Below are 15,305 nucleotides of genomic sequence, written 5' to 3'. Positions count from 1 at the left end.
CACAGTTTTCCATTGACCCCAGAAGCGCTGAAGCTATCAGGCTAATATTGATATAAACCATAGAAGTCATACACACCTGAATTTTTTTTTTTCTTCCATAAATACATCCTCCTCTTAACCTGCTTAAACCACATCCACATCTTCTTTAAGGTAGCATGAAGTTGTTGATGTGGTTTAGAGCCCATATGACCTATAATTATTAAAAAAAAAAAAGATCAAAACATTGTAGTGTAGCTGAACTTCAGAATCAGACACCCCTTCATATGCACACATGCACATGGATGCTAAAGATTCCGTCCACACTTTCTGTTGTTTCTGTGTTTAGATGTCTTTTTCTGATTAACTGATTAATAAAATCAAAATAATTGGTAGATCTCAAATGCTAATATTATCAGTAGTGACAGCCATAATCAAATCTGTTTTATTCACTGTTAGTGTCTTTTATTTGCTGTTCTTATGGATCTCTTTAGGGTCCGCCATGCGTATCCGCACCCACATACACAAACAAACACAAACAAACACAAGCAAACAAACCCACATGCACAAAAAAGCTCCAGAGGCCAACAGGATCCAACAGAGTGTCACATCTGCACTGCAGGCTCTTGCAAGGCGTTGACACCAACTGCCACCTAATAACACACGGCTATCCTCACAGCAGCCACAATAAGGCATCACACCGAATGAATGATTCTAAAATTCTGTCTCTCTGTGGGAGGAACCAACAGCACAATTAATCCTCCCAGTATTCACATTGTTCATACATTATATTGAGATATATTCATTCTGACTTTTTTAATGCTAATTATGTTGATTTATGTATCAGATTAGTTATATAGTGATGCATTATTGTATTGTACCATCTGTTTTCTTCCTTCTCATTTCATAAGTTGTATTTATTGCTGTAGCCTCATCTGAGGGCAAGATGTGCGTATGTGAGAAGAGTATTGGGGCTTAACGCAACCTGATATGGCAACATTATGTGCTCGCAGTGTGATAACTGTAATATTTTCACTAGCTAGCTTGTACTCTGGACCTTAAGAGTACTAACTGAGGAAATTGGGGGTGGGATTTAGAGGAGGAGCACCATTGTTAGAGGTGGATTTTGCCACAGTTCAGCATAAAAAGACTAACAGGATGTTCCCAGGTGTGTATTTTCATAATGAGATCACATCTAGCCAGGTGAGACTTCTAAGACTGCTAATCACATAAACTGCCTATAGAGATTAATCCGTGCCTCAGTCTGACTGCTACCATTGTTAAAGAAAATTTTCCAATTTTCAGACACTGTCACTGATTTCTCTCTAGTTCTAAAAGGCAGAGAAAATTATCAATCTAAATATCACTAATTGGTCAGACTTGGACTTGAGTATCATTCAGTATCTTTGGCTACGCTTCAAATAACCCCACACATTTTTGCACTTCTGTCTTCCCATGTTTTGTGCAAAATACATATGCAGGAGGGCAAGAAGCACATTTATTTTGCACATTTATGTTATGTTTTTTATACCTAGGCTATTTTGGACATTATTTTGGAGTATGCCCTATTTGTGCCTCACACAAAAGGCTTAGCACATCTTGCCCTGAGAGTGCTTGAAGATGTAAATATGGTATTAGAAACTCTAGAATTTCAAGCTATAATATTAGCTGCATTCATATAGGCACTGTGGAATCAGTTCTCCTTTTTGAGGGATGTCTGTCTTTTTTTTCCCTCATAATAAATCACAGCCACAAGAAGTGTGTTCAAATAATGACATAGGAATTGAAGCACAATTCATGCAGTTTACTAAATGAGTCCCATCCACTTGAATATCCATTTTCTATCAGAGACATGGAGGAAGATAGAGAAATATGTGTCATGATTAAAGCTAACACTGCTCAATATGGGAGCTTGTTTGGGAGATGAACTCTGTGGACTGTTGTAGCCAGACTTTCTGCTCATAGATGAGCAATGGGTGCCATTGAAACCCAGTGGATCCACGTCTATTGAGTTCCAGTTATAAAAGGCCCATATCATGGAAAATCAAATTTTTTTTAGAATCAGTATGTACACATTTTAAACTGTCTTCCACCCAGTGACTACTGGGATAGGCTCCAGCTCCCCCCATGATCCAGAAGGATAAGCAGCTTAGAAGGTGTGTGTGTGTGTGTGTGTGTGTGTGTGTGTGTGTGTGTGTGTGTGTGTGTTAAAGATATAATTCACAGATCTTACAGTTCACTGCACAGTTCCTAAGATCATATATATGGAGACTAAGCTGCAAATACAGCCTGTTTGAATTTTTTTTGGTTTTTGTGGTGTCATTAAAAAAAACACCCTGAACTTTTTTTCAGAGCAAATCACAAAGCAGGGCAGCCAATCAGAACAGAGATCTTTTATATGTCAGTCTTAAAGGCACAGAAACAGCCTGTTTAATTCTAAAAGAAAAAAAAAGTGGTTGTTCATGTAAAAATGGTCATGTAAAAATTAGTAATGGCTGTTTTGGCACATAAAACTATATAAATGTCAAAAATAAAATACAAGAAACAATGTAGGCTATAGGCCCTTTAAAGGTTTTCACTTTAAGTCCTTGTTGACTGTTCAACACCATAGCACACAATCAGACAGCATCTGAGAGTGAGTTCAATGTGCCTCTCACGTACATGCTCCTTCTTGTGCCACAGTTTATTCTCTGATTTAAATGATAATGTGTTCGAGGGAGCTGCTCGCCTGAGGGACCCATATTCTACATTTTTCTTGCATTTTTATTTTTCTTCCACAATGTGAATTTATGAAATTTGTGTGGGTTTATGGTGCAAAAACAGCCTTTTCAGCCAGTTCATTGATACATGACCATTGTCCAAACTTTCTTCATCTCTTTAAATTCAACAGGTCATCTCTTTAAATTCAACAGGTCATCTCTTTAAATTCAACAGGTCATCTCTTTAAATTCAGCAGGCTCTCTTTGTTACTGTGCCTTTAAGGCCTTGTCCACACGTACACGGAAATTTTTTTAAAACAGCTTTTTGTATGTGTTTTGGCCTTTCGCCCTCATGCAAACTGCAATTTTGATCCCTGAAAATGGACCTTTTGAAAAACCTCTTCTAGGGTGAAGATATTCAGAAACTCAGTTTTCAGTGTTTTATATAAACAGGGAATAAGACTAATATATGTAAACGACCTCAGTTCTGATTGGCTATCATGTATTGTGCCTTGTTCAAAAGCAGGCTGAAACACTTCTTGAAACTTCAGTGTGAGTGGACAGGGCTGAACTGCTGTAGGCCAAATAGGCTGATATATGATATATGTATTGGTTTTTGTGATGTCACAAAAATGCTGAATTTTTTTATAACATCTGTTTTTTCCTGGCTTTTTTCTGTATATTGTCTGTGTGGTCTAGCTGACTGAATGATTTTAGATTTTACATGGCTTGGGCAGTGTAACAAGGTCTTCTAACCTAAACATAAACTAATACTGTTGTGTCTCTGCTTGTGAAATCATGCCTCAGTAACTTCACTATATGATCTCACAGGACATTATTTGGCCGGTAGCTGCAGACATCGACTTGTTAATTCTGCACTCTGCCAGTGTTTGAGAGAGATTTTGTGACCTTTTAATCGACACTGGCTCCTGAACAGAGATATTGTCCTGACTCTGCTGTCTTGCCCTGCTCCCCTGAGGAAAGGCTGCAATTTGGAAGATGTTGTCACTTTATTAAGCACAGTGCTCACCTCCAGGCTATGACTGTCTCACCAGAGTTAATATCGATAGTGTCTATCTGAGCTGAGTGACAGGCTCTGAGCTACATAGACACAAAGGACGAACTTAATGTCGCCCTGGGCATTCAGACCCTCCTTGTGTTTCCCTCATCACCTTTCTGTCTCTGTTTCTATGTTTTTCTCTGCCTGTCTCTCTGCCTGTCTCTCTGCCTGTCTGTCTGTATGTTTGTATTTTACCAGCTTTAGATCATCTTACATGCTGCGAAATCCCTTTATCAGCGCCTGGCAGACTGTGTTGGTTCATGCCAACAATGCCAGTAGTGGTAGAATCTGTGCCATGGTACCCATCCCCCAACACACTCCCTCTGATAAATATAGAGAGACCCTCAAACAGAGCACTTCCTTCATGCTTCCCAGAATAAACCTCTCACTTCTGACATCCACAGTACTGTGCAAAAGTCTTAGGCCACCTCAAAGAAATATATTTATGAAATGTATAGTTCTGGCTCCAAAATCAAATTATTTGAGCCTTTGTAAAGCCACTGTAATAAGATACTCCATACATGCTTTAGTCACTGATAAAGCTAATGTCGCTAATTATAATGATAAAGCTGCTAGCTTTAATGATAAATGGTGCTAGCTGCCTAATAGCAGGTCAACATATGGCGGTAATGACATTGACAGTAACACCAACAGCTTGTTCTAGTTTAACAAATCAGTTTTGAGATCTATTAAATGAGTGTATTCTTTTATTGTAATTCATTTGAGTTTTCAGCTTTCATGCATGACATATAAGTGAATGCACAAGTACTAAGTTTGTTTAGACACTTTTTTTCTTTTTTTTCTTTATTAGTACATTTTGCTGTGTCTCTTTTGACTTATTGCTTTATGTAACCTATTTATCTGAGGAGTAAGCATTTATTTAATGGAAGTAAACATTAAGTAGTGATTTTGATTTGTTTGTCAGTGTAGCTTATCCAATTCCAAACCTTCTCAGAGCAGCCTAGTATTTGTGGTAACTCTCCGAAAGCTGGTTTCGGTTAATCAATACTTCATTAAGGTATGCTTTGTTAGGTTCGATTGGGTGTGCTGGTGGTAGAATTAAATGACTATTTATTTATTTATTTATAATCCTATTTTTTCCCCCAGTTTAGTTGTCTCAACATCCACCCGCTAGTTAGGACTCCCCCAATCACACGACGCTATCAATGCTAGGAGGGTGAAGGCTAGCACAGGCTTCCTCCGAGACCTGTATAGCCACCCGGCTGTTGGTGGCTGTAGCATCACCAGGGATCGAACTTGCGATCTCCTGATGATAGGGCCAACTCTTAGACAGTTGCACCACTCGGGAGCGGAATCGAATGAGTTTATGCAGTGGATGGGGTGCATTTTGTAAAAGGGTATCCAAGCCTGAGCTCTTTCAACCATCTCACAATATATCAATTGTATTTTTAAGTATTTATTGTTTTTTATTATTTTTACTGTATTATTATTTGTTATTATTAGTATTATTAGTATTATTATTTTCATGCTTATTGCATTTAGTCTAATCTTCGAGTATTTTTACAAGAAAAATCATTTTCTTGGCTTGCGTAAGATTTCTGCACATTGCTGCATAAAAGCATTGAAATTCATAGATTCACAGATTCTGCGATCCCCTCCCTCTTCACGATTTAAGGATGTGCCTCAGGATGTGTTTATCTGTCATCGTCTCTCAGCTCTTTAACCAAGTGGAACTGCTGCAGGCTGAGTGAAAGGAGATGAGGGAACAGGGGTTTAACGCTCGCCGTTTGTGCCCCAAGTGTCACGTCCCTGCTCACTCCACATCTACCTCACTCTGACTCTCAGCCTGTCTCGCTTCAGTGCCCCTTCACGCCTCTCATTTCACGCTGCAGTTTAGGGCCTCCTGTCCTCCTCCCAGCTCCTGATCCCTTCTTCTTCTTCTCCTCGGTGCACAGTAATACCCAGCATCCTGACATTGCAGGCCTCTATGGCTCCTTCTGGCTCTTGTGCTCAGGATTTGGCACTGAGCAGTCTAAATAACGTCCCTCGGTGCTCAAAGACCAACAGTTAGCTTCATCAACTGCGGCGCGTTACATGTGGCTTTCAACGGAGGCAATGTGAAGCAAAGCGGATTAGCTGCTACAAAACACAAACATGGGACCCCTACATTATTCATGAGTGTACATGAGTTTCCTACTTTAAATAAATTTTTAATAGGTTTAAACTTGGCCATCTGCATCATAGGAATGTCAGCATTCAGTTTACTTTGAAGACCAAAAGATTTTCTGTTTATTCCCACCTTTTAGTTAACTTCTTTTATGTTGAGAACATTTTCTCCCTGTCTCACTATTTCTGAGTGTGCTTTAAATTATATTACTTTGAAGTAGAAGTGGGCAGTATAGCAATAACATAACATGGTACTTGAAAGCATTTTCACTATGAACTATACACTGATCATCCATAACATTAAACCTACCTCCTCGTTTCTGCACTAATTGTCCATTTTATCAGCTCCACTTACATTATAAGTGCACTTTGCAGTTCTACAATTACAGGCTGTAGTCCATTTGTTTCTCTGCATACTATGTTAACTCCTTTTTACTAAGTTCTTCAGAAGTCAGGACCCCTACATGGCAGGCATTTTTGAGTGGTGGATCATTCTCAGTACTGCAGTGACACTGATGTGGTGGTGGTGGTGGTGGTATGTTAGTGTGTGTTGCACTAGTCTGAGTGGATCAGACACAGCAGTGCTGCTGGATTTTTTAAACACTGTCCACTCACTGTCCTCTCTATAAGATACACCTACTTTGTTGTTTTACTTTGTAGATGTAAAGTGAGACAGTAGTTCATCTGTTGCTGCACAGTTTGTGTTGTTCACCTTCTAGTGCTTCATCTGTGGTTGCAGGACGCTGGCCACACAACGCTGTTGATTGGATCATTTTGGTTGGTGGGCTATACTGTTAACACTGAGGTGTTTTAAAACTCCAGTGGCACTGCTGAGTCTGATCCACTCATACCAGCACAAAACGCACTAACACACCACCACGTCACTGTCACTGTCACTGCTGTGCTGAGAATGATGCATCACCCAAATAATACCTGCTCTGTGGTTTTCCTGTAGGGGTTCTTACCGTTGAAGAACAGGGTAAGAGGGGGCTGACAAAGTATGTAGAGAAACAGATGGTCTACAGTCTGTGATTGTAGAACTACAAAGTACACCTACATTGTAAGCTGATAAAATGGACAGTAAGTGTCGAAACAAGGAGATGCTTTTAATGTCATGGCTGATAGATGTATGTATCATGAAGTTTTCTGCAAATAAGTTGCACCAGCGAAACAGCATTTTCATTTAATTGAAAACGTTATTAAAACTAGATTTTCTTTATTCATTAATTAAAATAAACTATCGACAAAGAATGTGGGGGTAAGAATAATGGCATAATAATTAGTCTAAATTTATGGTTGTGGAGAAAGGGAAAAAAAACTTTAAAACCTCATAATGGAAGTAAACGTAACAAAATGTAATTCTAGGTAATTGAAGACCATTTATTACAACAATGAAAAAATTGCTTTATTGCTTTAATGCTTAGCTCAGCCATGACACTGCTTCTTTGCAAAAGAATGAAGAGGAATGCTTCAAGGTTTACACAAGAAAATTAAATGAATCTTAATGCTGTTGGCTTGAGCTGCACAGGATATCGTTTGCTAATCATTATGTTGGCCTTCACCATACAGATAATGATTAAGGCTATAATATGTAAATATGTATGTAAATCTGTCAAACCCATGTTTATTTGAATGCTGTAAACATCCTGATTGATCAGACATTCGATGATGTTTTGGCAAATCAAGGCATACATTACCATTTAGTTTTAACCACATCAGGTATTCACTAGCACCTCTTAAGTTATACCTCAATATTTTTCCTATCAGTATGAAAAGGCACTAACCAGCATAATATGACTTACTGTCAAGGTGGTTCTGTATCCTCCTGAGCACATTTCTGCTATATCTTTTCTGAGTTGTTATGATGGATTTCTCTGACACCTTAGAATATGTACTTTTACAGCATCTCGAACAGCCTGACAGTCACCTGGGACTTGCTTTTCCTGATCCTTCCATTTTAACTTGTCATGTCAAACTAGAGGCTTTCATGACATTTAAGCACATGTTTGTGATATATGGCTATAATTTCCCAGCATAGGCCATCACTGTGTGAGAGCAAAATGGAAAGGCACTGCCTTCAAATTTGAAGCTGTGAAATACAGACCATTCTGAAATTGCTGCTTAAGGTCGCTTGCGTCCATTATGCACTGAAAGACAGATTTTTTTTTTTCTTACCATTTATTAATAACAGTGTTGGCTGTAGACTCTTACCAGTGCATCAACCTTAGCAGTATGTCAGTGTCTTGTGACTTTTCCAGATCTATACACGTCTACACTTCTCTATCTATACACGACTTGGGGCAGTGGGATCCAGCCTCATGACCGGAAGGTCGCCGGTTCGATCCCCAGAGCCGACAGCACATGACTGAGGTGTCCTTGAGCAAGACACCAAACCCAAAGTGTGTGTGTATGCTCACTAGTGTGTATGTGGTGTTTCACTTCATGGATGGGTTAAATGCGGAGTTGAAATTTCCCCATTGTGGGATTAATAAGGGTCATTTAATTAATTTATTATGTGAATATAGTATCATTTGCTTAATATGTGTCATATCTAATATAAAACAGTTTGACAAAACAGTTAGAGACTCTGTTTTTGTCCTCTTTTAACGCTTTAAAATCTGCTTCCCAAATGGTTATAAAGCATGCATGTCAATTTTGGGCATAGTAAAATGTATCGACATGTGGAATTTTTGTTGAACTTTGTGTGCTGCCATGTTTGCTATCACTACATAAAAAGAATGATGCTACTTTTATTTAATGAATGACCTGTGATAGTTTCTGAGGGAGTGTACACATGGAAAGCAGTTGAAATCACAAAGCGCTTATTATTTCACATAATTATTTCATTATTTACACAGGGCTTATAAGTTTCAGCACAGTAAAGACAGACTGGGCTATAAAATATATTCTTGTTATATATGGGCTTGTTTAAAATGGTAGCTTGCAACAAATATCGCCCAGAAACGTAACATTATTGAGAAAAATGTACTACAACCAAATAAGTAGTAACTTACCCAGTGATATAATAACTCTCCTAATAATGTAATATAAAGTCTAAACTGTTAATATAATACCTTATTTTTTATCAGTGGGAATTTATTACATTTTCAGGCTGATCGTACACAATGCTTTATTATGTTTAAGAATATCATATTTACAATATAGGTAATGCTCATTACTAATGTTCATTCAGAGTTCATAGACTGCATTTTGCAGTGTACGAAAGCATTGTAAGTGACCTTTGGGAACTGTTCTTAAAAATATTACATCATCGATGTTGAAACAAAAATTATAATAATATAATTAACTTGAAAATGTAACGAATTCCCAATAAGGTTTACATTATCAGTGACATTATTACTAAAAAATATTATTATATTTTCAGTTTAGACATATATTACACTATTGGTTAAGTTATTGCATTATTGGCTTTTATTGCATTTTTGACCAAGTTAAGCACAAATTTTATTACGTATTATATTGGAAAAGCATTATATTATTGGCTACTACATCACCTCTTACATATTCATTTGTTTACCTGTGAAAAGTTCCAAAATGCATGATTTAGGTCATTCTACAAACTTACCAGTTTCACACTGTCCCTGTCCCTGTCCCAAACTTTTTGGAATAATTGCAAGCTTCTAATTTGGAATCAGCATGTATTTGTTGATGAGATACAACTTTAAATATTACTTCCTTTTACTGTTTTTCAATGCTTAACAAAAAAATAAATAAATAAGAGAATTCAAATTAAACTGCAGGCTATTAAACTGCATAGCTTTTGTGGCATGAGATTAAATGGTTAATGGTTAACCCATAAACAGGCGTTTTGCAAATTCAGCTAATATTGTCCAATTTTCATATTTGTAATTTCAAGTTCAGTGCTTTAAGGCTTTTTGAACAAGGTGTGCAGCCCTTAATTATCTCTTCTCAGGTCTGTTATGGAAAATACCTTTTCTGTTCAGTAGCCACAAATTTAGTTTGGCACAATGCTGCCTTTCATATGGTTGTGCCACAGGAAAGAGTTTATGGAAGTATTTCTTAGTCAGATATGATTGCTAGTTAGCATTTCACCATTTGTCAAAATACATAAGCAGCATGAAAAAGTCCAAGACTCAAATTAGGTATGTGACTAAGTCCTAATTATGGGTTGGTGAAGAGAGAGCAGTGTAAGGAGGCTGTGGAGGCAGTGACAGCTGCGTCAGAAACCCTGCTGTTGCAGTAATGACTGAGGAATGGCACCCCCCCCCGCCCCCCACTCACACACACCCTAGCAGTCTGTTAGAGGTCACAGTGAAGATGGAAGCCTCCTTCGCAGTGACTGAAAGCTCATCAGGCCAACAGTATTGATTTATGAAAATGCCTCTCTCCCCTCCCCCTCATCTGTGGTCCCTGGTGACGGCTCGCGGTCAGGATGTGCCGTTGTTGCGCTAAACCGTGTCACACTCTCAGATTGTGATGTTATCTGGCCAGTGCCCTTGCGCTGTGTCGCGGAGAACCGCAGATATTCCCCTTGAGGATTGGCACATGCAGGATTTGTGTGCTTGAATTTGACTCCTGATTGTCAGCTTACATTCTCTCACTCATTTGTAATTGTCTTCTGACACCTGATGGAAAGACCACACGTCTGAATAGGCTGTATTACAAATTACTGTATCTCAAAAGCTGTGCTTTTCATGCATCGTCTGCTGCTAATAAAAGAAGCCTTTATTGTGCAGTTACACTGATTATGGTTTGAAAACACTATTTTGTGCAGTAATCCTGCCAACCCCCGTAATTCCTTTTTAGGGGTGTAAATCTCTGACTTCATAACAGTGTGATTTATTTATTTTTTTTCTTTAAGAGATAATTCAATGTATCATGCTGTCTTAAATTTGACCACAAATTTATTCAGTTTGCTAAATTTCAGTGTGATTCAGAATTGCTTTGAAACATACATTGAGTACTCAAACATACAAGTGAAGATATTTACACATCAGTGGAATATAGGCTGTATAAACTATATACCAGGCTTAAGTTCTCAGCATTTTTTTTTTCTTCAGAAAGAGCCAATAAACTATTTTGTATATGAAAGTGACCTTATTATATATTATAAGTTAATATATACTTCACTGAATATTCAAATAATTATAATCTAGGGATGCCAATTTTGGCTAGTTGTTTTGATCAATAACCAACAGTCATTAGATGAATCATTAAGTGGCAAGTCTAAAATCAGGGACAGAATTTCAATCATAAAAACAGTAGTTCTGGTTCTGAAATCTGATTGGCTAAGGGACATTCTAAGCCATTGTAAAATACTTTTTATACACTCACTTATGAACACACGCATCAACTGAATTCACTAAGATACTAAACAGTGTTGTTTGTATGGGCTGTGGAACTGAAACCATATTAAACACACTTATTTACATCCCTTTTGTAATTATTTCTAAAGTAGATGCAGATTAAGCATCACCTTCAGATCAGCATGTCATGATACATTAGTGCATTTTTACATCCTTATTCTGTTTTGCATCTAAAATGGAAACTGGGGCAATAAATGCAACCCATCACCTTGCAATAGCTTGACCAGATTACCAAATTTCTGCCCGATGTTCGTTTTAAAGGGCCAATCAGAGCCCATCAAGGCACACTTTTAGCTCAATGGGGGTTTCTTACTGTGGCTTTGATGAGGTTATAAATTCGGAGCAGAAGAGCTGGGAGGAGATGGGGCATTGTGTTGAAACAGCGATTAGACTGGCTTATTGGAGGGGTGGGGGAGCTGCTGCTGGCCTGATTTACCCACTGGGTCCCCTGGGTATCGTCTCCCTTCACCTTCTCCACTGACAATAAGCACAGGCCGTCTGGCAGCCTTCCAGTTTAAACATCTCCAGCACCATCAGCATGGCCAACTGTCACTGAGCAGTCCGTGGTGGCTTATAGTCAGCCATTCTGCACCACTCATGCAGTTGAGAGTTGTTTCCGACTTATTTTGCCTTGTGTCCTGCTGTAAACTTTTGATTTGATGCGAAGGGAGGCATCTTGGTGTATCGGTTCTGAAGCAGGGAATATTGTGACAGTAGTGTCAGGTTTGGATATGATGTTCTATGACTGTGTTGCAGTTTGGATTGTACTGTGTGGAGCAGTGACTCACATGGGCCTCCGGTGGGACAGAGCGTGGCAGATGCATATGGAGAGGCGTGGAGAGGAAGGTTGCAGTGTTCTCTGTGATCTCTCTGTCTCTTTAATCTCGTTATAGAGCTTTCTGATAAAGCTTGAAGACAAAATTGTACATGCTTTAAATAACATACTGAAGACCATTAACTTTTAGAAGTATTTAATTATGGAAGTATGGATTATTTTGCTGTAGTACTTAAATATAATTTGACAATTACATAATTAATTCAGTATTTACATAAGTTCATTTACATTTAATTTGCATTCTGTATCTGACATGTTTTCCATATCCCTTTCATGTCGTAGCAAACATTTAGTGGAATTATTTCCACTAAACAAGGCTGTCTGCACAGTAGATTTTCTTTCAGTTCAAGTTCAAACTACCCTTAAGCTAAGATACCTCTAAAAACAAGAGTCAGTGCTGATGCCTAGAAGGAAACAAAACCAAATACAAAAGTAAGACATAGCATAAGTGCAGTACAAGACATTTCAATAAGTGTCGATTGGTGTTCATTTAAATGCCTTGCAAAGCGATCTGTCTTCAGTTGGCTTTTGAAGACCACCAGAAACTGCTGCTCAGACAGCCAGCAGAAATTCAGGACAGGGAAGAGTCTTGATGCTTGTCTTCCATCTTAAAGCATAGCGGGTCAAGCCATCCTTCCAGAAACATGCATACATACTTTTTGACAGAATTTCTGAATTTGTTTGCTTATTCCAGTGAGCTACATAATTACATGCTTTTGTTGTTCTGATAACGTGTAAGTAGAGATCCGTCAAGCATGGATTGTTATGGCCAATTCTGATTTATTTACAGCAGTCTAAAAAGGGAATCTTCAAACTGCACCCTGAATGCAGGGACTACCATAAAGTCTGAACTTGGGGTGCAGGTCAAATAACAAATAAACATGGCAAAAGGAAAGGCAAGTTTATTTAAATAGCACCTTTCGTACACTGCGGTCATTCAAAGTGCTTTACAAATAAGAAAATACAAAGATAATTAAAATTAATGGATTTCAAAGAGACTAGACACTAGAGTCTAGTGTTTGGGCTCTTTTAAGGCTTTCTGTCAACTGGTACCATTTAAGAGCAGCATAGTGGCAAAAAAGGTGCTTCTCCATGTTTCGTCTTTACCATAGACAGGACTAACTGACTAGGTCTGAGTGAACTGAGAGTTTGCTCTGCTCGTATTGCTGCCGCATATCAGAAAGAAAGCTCCACCATTAAGCGATTTATGGACCAATAATAGTACTATATAGCTTAATTTAGGAACACACTGGTAGATAATGAAAGGGTTTAAGAATAGGGTTGATGTGTTCCCTTCTTTTACTCTTGTGAGAAGTTGTATTTTGAAAAAAAGCTCAGCTGAATAAATAAACTAACTGAACAAATAGAGAAAACGAGAAAAAGAAAATACATTTTTGGCTCCATACCGCTCATGACTTGTCTATGTAATATGCTGAGACACTGTAGTTTGAAGACAAAAAAAAAAACATAAACTCAATAAAGACAATAGATGAAAGATGGCAGTGCTAAGTAAAGAAGCATTTGAATGCCAAGGAAGCAAGAAGTAGAAAGTAGGACAAAAGTAAATGAGTCACACACCAAAAAAGGGGCCAAATAGGCCACCAAAAAAAATTAATATATATATTTTTTTTATTAGCCAGACATGGGTCTCAAATGCACTTGGCAAAGTAGCAACTTTAGTAGCACTGATGATTCACTCAAATTTCTGGCCTGTTTTTACTTTCCACCATGACTGACTAATTAAAAAAAATAGAAAAAATGTCTCTTTCTCATCTTTGAGATTTTTATTCAGTGTGAGTCATTTGCTTGACTTTACCATGTTTAGATTTTTTCATAACCACATAGATTTTTTTTTTTTTTTTTTTTTTTTAGAATTACATTATTTGCCTAATTAAATGACATTAAATGAAAATGCTAAATCAGTAGTCACTGGTTGTTTGAAACATCGCATCATGCACTCCTGTGTTACAATATTTTGCTGAAGTTGTAGCAGCAGCATTCAGACACAGAGCACTTACAGTTACCTGCCTTACATCTTTAATTTGCAATACAGATCTGGCAAAATAATAAATTGGCACATTGTTGATTGCTTGCTTGAAGTAAAAAATGCTGATTCCGATCTTAGCTGATTCTGATCATGCGTCCTTTCTTCTAAGAGTTAAATTCACATTAAATTAGCATTAATCAGTGACACTTTTGCTAATATTTGTTATTTGTCATTGCTATTACAGATTAAATCAAACTCAATACATTAATTTCTGAATAGTCTTATACTGAAAGGTTTTGAGAGGTTTTGGAATAAGAGAGAAACTGTCTGTTGAATGAAGGTGATTTGTTGGCTGTTGTGCTGACTGGTGAATTTATGGCCCTCCAGCTCTGTTTACCTCCATGCTGTTTATCCAGTGCAGTTGCTTGATGAGATCAGTCAGCTGTATAGCACAGGAACCTGCAGTGCCTTCAGGTCACTACTGCTCCAGACCAGTTCAGGTTAGACACTGACTGTGAGAGACACAGGGGACATAAGGCTGTAGAAGATTAAGCCTAAGAGCAATGTATCATCAGTAAGAGCCGGCTCATGTGCTTTTACCTTTAGAAGGTTGGAGTTAATATTTATATTTTATTATACTATTAAAATCTAATTACATAATTGCATAATTAAGCACATGTGATGCATTTTATTTCCCAGTGTAAGAAAATACATTTACCTTAAGTTTACATTCTTCCTGCTTTTCTGCTTTCCACCTTCCACTTCCATTTGTTTTGATACTATTATGACAGGAAAGCATGGCAGAAATGTAAAGGATGTCCTTTCTTTCCTCAGAATGACATCATATTATAAGCTATTTGTCAAATTCAAATCATAGTAAAATATGAACGTTTCAAATACAGTATTGTTACAATAAGCTGCAATTATTAACATTAAAGTACACAATGCTTTTATTATTGACAGCAGTAACTGCAAGCTTTCAACAGTGTGTTTATATTATGATGGCAGGTGGTTGACAAAAAACTGGTTGTTTCATTGTTTTCAAATGAGCAATGTTGAAAAATTCTGGCACTGGCCATCGGCAGCAGCAGAATGTTCCATCAAGAGTTCATTTTTCCCAACTTTTGTTGTCAACCGTGGTGAAGGAATAAAGTGGATGTTGATCTTATTGGAAGCCATGGACACAAAACGTCGTATTTCAGGCTCACCCATGTAAAAGATATTAAAAATACAGGGCATCCTCCTAACCCTTTTCCAACCTTAAACAGTTGAC

The 15,305-nt window shown here is 37.8% G+C and overlaps 1 protein-coding gene across 1 annotated transcript in view; it reads left to right on the top strand.

Moving 5' to 3' along the window:
- The window catches only part of myo1d (myosin 1D), a 111,579-nt gene that overhangs the window by 57,547 nt on the left and 38,727 nt on the right, over window positions 1–15,305 (top strand). The window lies entirely within an intron of this gene.

The sequence above is a fragment of the Pygocentrus nattereri genome, chromosome 13 (assembly GCF_015220715.1).
Source record: "Pygocentrus nattereri isolate fPygNat1 chromosome 13, fPygNat1.pri, whole genome shotgun sequence".
NCBI classification, from domain to species: Eukaryota; Metazoa; Chordata; class Actinopteri; order Characiformes; family Serrasalmidae; genus Pygocentrus; species Pygocentrus nattereri.
The sequence above is the reverse complement of the archived record's forward strand: the minus strand, read 5'-3'. Positions and strand labels throughout refer to the sequence as shown.